General features: G+C 38.4%; 1 non-coding gene across 1 annotated transcript; it reads left to right on the top strand.

Annotated features, from left to right (window-relative positions):
- The first annotated feature begins 7,150 nt into the window (after positions 1–7,150).
- LOC123935701 lies at positions 7,151–7,254 on the top strand. Its single transcript, XR_006816979.1, has one exon. It is a non-coding gene; the product is annotated as a U6 spliceosomal RNA (small nuclear RNA).
- The last annotated feature ends 390 nt before the right edge of the window (positions 7,255–7,644 follow it).

The raw sequence follows: 7,644 nt of genomic DNA, 5'->3' as shown, positions 1-7,644 counted from the left end.
GGCTAAAGACACTTTAATTTGTGAATGTTCTTTTTGTTCTCTTGAAGTACATCTTTTTCTTTTTTTTTTTTTAAGATTTATTTATTTTTCAAGAGAGAAAGGAAGAGGGGAAGAGGGGAGGGACAGAGGGAGAGAGAACCTTAAGAAGGCTCTGCTGTCATCATGGAGCCCCACATGGGGCTTGATCTCAGGACCCTGAGATCAGGACCCAAGCCAAAAGCAAGAGTCAGATGCCCAACTGACTGTGCCACTTAGATGTTGTGAAGTATGTCTTTTTTTTTTTTTTTTAAGATTTTATTTATTTGTTTGAGAGAGACAGCATGGGAGCATGAGTGGAGCAGAGGGGCAGAGTGAGAGCAAGAAGCAGACTCCCTGTTGAGCAAGGAGCCCAACGTGGGGCTTAATCCCAGGACCCTGAGTTCCTGACCTGAGCTAAAGGCAGACGCTTAACTGACTGAGCCACCCAGGCGTCCTAAGCATGTCTTTCAATACCGAAGCGGATTTGATCAGTTCCCTCTCAACTTTTCTCTGTCTTTATGCTGATTTCTCTCATCTAGCCTTTTTAACAATATCTCATAATAATTTTCTTCCTTTTCCTGTCATTATTTCAAGAGCATGACCAACTTGCTTGCATTCTAAATGTCCCTATTTGTCCTTGCCTTCTCCCCTATTTCTTTATTAAGGGACAAATCTGACCAGGACTCTGAATATAACTTGACTCTTCAATAAATGAAGAGGGAAACCAGCTATTTTCCCCCTTGAGTGTAATCTAAATACAGTTTACCCAGCACATTAAGTTAGTGTCCAAAGAGTCATGCTCTCCCTGCCGTTTTGTCTTTCCTATCATCTCTTAAATCCCATATGGTAGAAATTAACATGCTCCACTCTGTGGCTTGAACCCTGATGGAGCTTTAGGAGGGAATATTAATTATACCCCCATCCGAGTTTATAATCAATTGAGAGGTAGCTGTAGAAATAAGGCAGATGGGAGATTAAAATGCCAGCTAATTATTAGTAAAGACAAAGTGGAATGAAGTTTGGAATTTTGGACACATTGGGCTGATTGCTACCTTCCCAAAATTGAATGTATGCACACCAAGTTGGCCAATAGTAGACTTCCTGCAGAGAAAAAGAACTTACACATGGAGGAAGAGAAAGAATGGATTCCTAGATTCAAATTTTGGGGACAGAAAGGGAAGAGTCTGCTGATCTCGTATCTGTTCACCCAGATTCACTGATTCAATATGTTGCTTTTCCTAGGACAGCAAGTCATGCTGGAGAAGACAGGTTGAAGATGGTAGTTTTTTTTTCCTCCCACACGTTACCTTGTGAGTGAATAGGTCCCTCTATGTAAACATAAGTAGGAGGTAAGAATTCCCACCACTCTCTGCCTATAAGCTTCCATTTATTTTCATCTTCTCTCCACCGGCCCAGTAAAAACTATCGAGCCTCATTAAATGAAAATGCCAGGAGCCCTCTGCTCTCTCTCCATCCCCACTCTTCACAGGCATGACTTCCTTGCATTAGCCAGAATTGATCATTTTAATATGTTTATTGTTGAACAACAATCAAGTGAGCACTTTTGCTGTCAGATACTATGTTTTGTCTCAGATGCCAAAATGAACAAAAGACAGACTGTTGTCAAGAGGTTCAGTGAACATCTATCCAACATGTTTTATTTATGAATCATTCTATTTAAGTCAGTTGGTATTGTCCTACCAGGATATCATTTTCCTTAAATATTTAGACTTTGTTTCACCATGTCACTTCTAGATGATTACAAATCATTCTCTGAAGGCGGAAATTCCCCTATATTTGTATTTCTTCTTGCTACATAACTCTTGGTCCACCCGTTCTTTGTGCCTCTCTGGGGATTAGTTCAGTGACTTTTCTTTGTGGGAGTTCCCTGTAGGGAGTGGTTTTAATGTTTAGCTGTATATCAGAGTCTTGGCTCTCCTATTTCAGGTGTTTTGTAGCTCAAGGGCATTGTTCTTTGACTAACTTGTCTCTTCTGTGTCTGATTTGTCCGGCTGGGGCTGGTCTCATTTTGCCCAAGGCCAGTCAGCTTGCTGTATTTGCTTTGTATATCACATATAAACTCTGTTGTGTGATTCTGTTTGTAATTACAAACAGCCCCTGAAAAGCCTGTCATTGGTTCTCTCAAGACCTCCCATTGACTTCAGGTAGCCCCTTTGTTCTGCTTCTCCTCACTTCATTTTCTCTGGTCAGTTCACTTCATTAAGGCTTCCATCCTCCTCACTTTAGTAGGACCCTCCTTGACTAGACCACCAACTTTGTCTTCTATGTCTTTAATCCAGTGCTCAGATTTGTGCTCTGAACTAAATCAACCCATCAGCAGAATTTACCATTTGACTAGCTGAAGTTCTTTTTGCTCTTGGTTTAGCTTTCTTAATTTATTATCTCACTGGGTGTCTGTTTTCCATCTCCGTTGCTGCCTTCTCTTCCTCTGATCTCTGACCCTAAGGACCAGCACACTGTCTTGTACAGGTTATAGGTTATGCCCTGCATACTTCCAGATTATGATACAATAGCACATTGTTACCAGTTATGCCATATGACAGTCCTGATATCCTAGGCTGTGAAGTGTGGAGTCAGTGTTCATTCTTCCATTTGGTCTCTGTGTACCTTGGAAAAATTTCCTCACTATTAACCTCAGATTCCTCATCTGCAATGTGGAGATAATAATAGTACCTGTTACCCAGGTTATTTTTGATAATTCAATGTACAAATAGTTCTAGGTTGGGTATTCTGTGATAGTGCTGTAATAACATGCCCATCTTCCATTTTTGAGTGAAGTTTTTCAGAATTACACAAAAGAATATTCTGTGAAAAGAAAGTAAAAAAATATGATCCCTAAATTGTGGATAGCATCTGAAATTGGATGTAATTGCTAAAAGCTCAGATAAAATATTTGTGTTTCAGGAAGTTCCTTTATCTTTCATTTCTGGTATTTTTTTCTCAAAAGAAAACATGTAAGAAGAACGTCAGGTGTGTGGCCAATTTTCATTTTGTGGCTTACTGTTCTTCAGCCATAGCAGAGGAAAATGCAGTTATTTTAAGTTAATCAAAACGTGTGGTCTTTGAAATGACCTTACAAAAGTGAAGTAAAAACATGTAAATGAAATACCCCTTCAAAAAGATGCAATTTTATAAAAATAATAAGAGCATGTGGATAGCATTTGTTAATTATATGTTCAAAGAAAGTAGCTCCTGGTAATTTATCCATCATCCTCTATTTTCTTTGAATACCTTGTAATCTAGCCTATTTCAATTTTGTCTTCAGTAATTACCTTCATTTCTTATATGCTTGTTTTGTCCTTTTGTGAAACAAATGCACATGCTTATTATTACAGCCCAGGAAACTACAGAAAATAAGGGAAGTAACATGGCTAACAGCTTCCATTATACTTTGATACTCATTTCTCCATCATAGAGAGATTTTTGTTGAGTTTGCCATGAAATGTATTTAATGTAAGATTAAAATGGTTATAGGGACACCTGGATGGCTCAGTCATTAAGTGTCTGCCTTCAGCTCAGGTCATGATCTCAGCGTCCTGGGATTGAGCCCCACATTGGTTGGGCTCCCTGCTTGGTGGGGAGCCTGCTTCTCCCTCTCCCACTCCCCCTGCTTGTGTTCCCTCTCTCACTGTGTCTCTCTCTGTCAAGTAAATAAAATCTTAAAAAAAAAAAGGTTAAAATTGTTATTGGTTCTGTGAATAAATGTGTTACAATTCAAGAGTTTTAAATTATTTATCACATTTAATCAAGTATTTTGTTTTTAAAAGTTTCTGATTCTACCATATTGATTAAAACTCAATCATTGTCCTGAGAAAATTCACTCAAGTAACTGGCACCCTTGGCCAACATAACTCGTGCTTCTTGATCTTTTGGCACTATGGTACAGACGTTAGATTCAATAGTAATTACATAGGGACACTACCTGGATGAAAGACATGCTGCTTTTGCTCAATGTAATGACTGCTAGCACATCCAAACAATGATTACTATGATTGTATTATGACTGTGTGTGTGTGTGTGTGTGTGTGTGTGTGTCATTGTGCAATTCTCTAAAACCTGTTTGATTAAATATTTTGTATAAATGTTGAGTATGAATATAGGACAGAAGCAATAAACTTGTGATTCTAGTCATTCAGGCTTGCTCACGTCTCTCTCACTTTATACATATCAGGGCATTTCTTGATCTTAATCCGTTGTCATCCTCTCACCCTCTTGGAAGCTACTACTTGCCCTCAACTACTAGGGACATTTTGTTGACTTCTCTCCTAACCCCTTTTGCTCACTTTACCATTAAAACAGCACATTAATTCGTAAGCACATAAAAACATTCAATTATTCTTATCCGAAATCCTCACCATACCCAACATGGTCTTGCCTATTTAACTCCCTTCATCTCTCTCTTTCTCTTTTTAAAAAATATTTTATTTCATTATTTGACAGAGAGATTGAGAGGATGTGAGCACAGACAGGGGAGCTGCAGACAGAGGGAGAAGCAGGCTCCCCGCAGAGCAGAGAGCCCGACATGGGGCTCTAATCCAGGATGCTGGTATCATGATCTGGGTCAGAGACAGACACTTAACTCACTGAGCCACAGAGGTGCCCCACCCACTTCATCTCTTGAGTTCTTCCCACTCCTCTGTCCCATCCAAAAAAGTTTTTCCTTACGTGGGCCAAGCTGGTTGCCACCATGGAAAATTCCCACATGCTGCTCTGATACACTGAAGGTGATTTGTCCCTCTATATCCAGCTAACTCTTACTCCCCTTTCAGGTTTGGTGTATTGGTCTCCTCTTGGGGAAATCATTAGCAGTCAGGGTCCCAGCACTGATACTCTCCTTCCCTCCTTTACTTATTCTTGGTAGCAGTTATCATTGTAATAATTTTAAAACTAGTTCTATCATTGGCAGTTTATTGTCAATCCTATTCTATTGATCATAAGCTCAATGAGGACAAAGTCCTCAAGTATTTGCTGAATGAATAAAGGAATGAAAATGTAAATATAAACCATAAAAGTGTTCTTCTTAAAGATTTTATTTATTTATTTAAGGAAGAGGGTCAAACAGACTCTTTGCTGAGTGCAGAGCCCAACCTGGGGCTCATCTCATAACCCTAAGATCATGACCTGAGCAGAAATTAAGAGTGAGATCCTCAACTGACTCAACCCCTCAGGCACCCCAGAAAAATGTTCTTCTTCTTCTTCTTTTTTTTTTAAAGATTCATTTATGTAATTGGGGCATGTGGGTGGCTCGTGGGTTAAAGCCTCTGCCTTCAGCTCGGGTCATGATCCCAGGGTTCTGGGATCGAGCCCCACATCCAGCTCTCTGCTCGGCAGGGAGCCTGCTTCCCTTCCTCTCTCTCTGCCTGCCTCTCTGCCTACTTGTTATCTCTGTCTGTCAAATAAATAAATAAATAATCTTTTTAAAAAAAGATTCATTTATGTAATTGAGAGAGAGAGAGAATGCACATGAATGGGGGAGGGGCAGAGGGAAGAGAGCGAGAATCTCAAGCAGATGCTGCACTGTGCATGAATCTGACTCGGGGTTTGATCCCATGACCCTGAAATCACAACCTGAGCTGAAACCTAAGAGTCTGATGCTAAACCGACTGCACCACCCAGGCATCCCCAAAATGTTCTTTTTAAAGTATGTTTAGATATTGGCCTTGGAGACAATTTTGTCTCCCCGATATCCATGAATTTAGCCATAACTAGAAAGTTTGGAATCTGTAATCTAGAAACTTGGAATCTGTAGGTCTTAGTGGTTCATGAATATTTTCTCAGTATGGAGGACAATTGACAATGAGAGGTTTTCTGAGAAGACTAGCCTGTGCTAACCATTATATATTGTAACACAGAAAAAACAACAGAAGTGAGTAGTTACGTACCTGTTCAAACATAATTGAAGTTAAATAGATACTTATTCTGAATACTGATTTCGTGAAGTGCCTTTCTAATGTTTAAAAAGTGTAGAACATTTCTTCAGTATTTAAAGGATTATTACAGTAGTACTAAGTACTGTTGACTTGCAGCTTTGAATTTTTAAATTACTTATTTTAGAAGCCTGCATTTATTCTTTTAAATTTGCCAGCTATATTTATCATGAAACTGATTTTATCCAACAACCAGATAACACACTGACTTAACTATTAATGACTCAATCCACATAGAATGACTGTAGATTCTGTCCAAATTGAGAACATGGCAAAAGGCTTATTTCTTAATTGAGAATATGATTTTTGTAATAAAATACTGAGACTCTAACAGATTAGCTTTAAAACATAATGTAGAATCATGATTATTTTAATCATGATTTTTTCAGTGGTGATTCTGTCCCTCTCCCTTAGGGGTTTATAGCCAATGTATTTGAGTTCTAGACAAGGGGGATATATGTAGCATGGAAATTTGCTCACATCGTTATTACTTGCCTTACCATCTGTCCCCAGCTGATAATTGCATCTCTATTTTTACCGACAGAGATTCTTATAATCAGAATTATTACAACTATAGAGACAGATCTGCACAGGAGTTTCAATGCTTCGGAAGCTAAAATTAGTTTCTCATTTCTTAGTTTTATTTTGACAGTGCCATTCCCATAAAGGCTCCAATGATTAAATGGAAATACTTGAGGATATCAACTGTATATAGTATTGGCATCTCTGGATATAAATTTTCATTGTAAATTATACAATAAAAGTGAGAGGGAGGAAGGACATGAGGGAATGGTTGGGGTTTTTTTTGTTTGTTTGTTTGTTTGTTAGTTTTGGTGGAGGTTTTCCTCAATTTCAGAATATTTTTATATGGAGAGGGAGAAGGAAAGTTAGCTCCAGAGACACAGAATATTCAGAGAAGAAAGTTATAAAACAAAGTACCCAGTGGAATTTGGTGTATCTGGTGAAAATCTAATTGTATTTTGCTGGTTTCAAACTCTAAGTTAGATTTTTCAGGGCAGGGATACACAAAATCTAAGTAAAAGACAGTAAATAAATGCTTACAATTGCTTTTCTTCTGTCACTGAAACTTTTTTTCTTTAAGTTTCTCTAATTATTAAGATAGTTTAACTTAATAGATATTTCTAAGTTCATCTATCACATAGGAATCAAAGCAAAACCGACCTGCCCTAGATTCGGTAGCACACTTACTAAAATTGGAATGACACAGAGATTACATAGCCCCTGAGCAAGGATGACACAAAAAGCAAAACAGACCTAAACCATAAACGCTGGCCAGAATCACAAAAAGATAACCCTAAAATCTGAAAACAAAAAAAAGGTAGGAACTATGGGAAGTAGCATAGTTTATCACATAAATAAAAGAATTGATCTATATCAGAACTTCTCTACTTCTACACTGTTTGGAACAATTCATTTTTTTTGTTGGGTGACAGTCTTGTGCCTTGTGGGATGTTACGAGCATCTCTGGCCTCTAACCATTAGATACAGGTACCACACATCCTGGCTGAGTTGTCTCCCCTCTTTGCCAAGTAACCCCTTGGGGAAGAATGCAAAAACATTCCCTCTCACTCTTTGAGAATCATTGGTCTAGCTAAAAGCTTGTCAACTTGTGCATATGCAGGTGGATTTGATAGATTGTTAGAAGGAAGATGGCTGG

The sequence above is a fragment of the Meles meles genome, chromosome X, assembly GCF_922984935.1.
Source record: "Meles meles chromosome X, mMelMel3.1 paternal haplotype, whole genome shotgun sequence".
Classification (NCBI taxonomy): domain Eukaryota; kingdom Metazoa; phylum Chordata; class Mammalia; order Carnivora; family Mustelidae; genus Meles; species Meles meles.
This window is presented reverse-complemented; position numbering and strand designations above follow the sequence as displayed.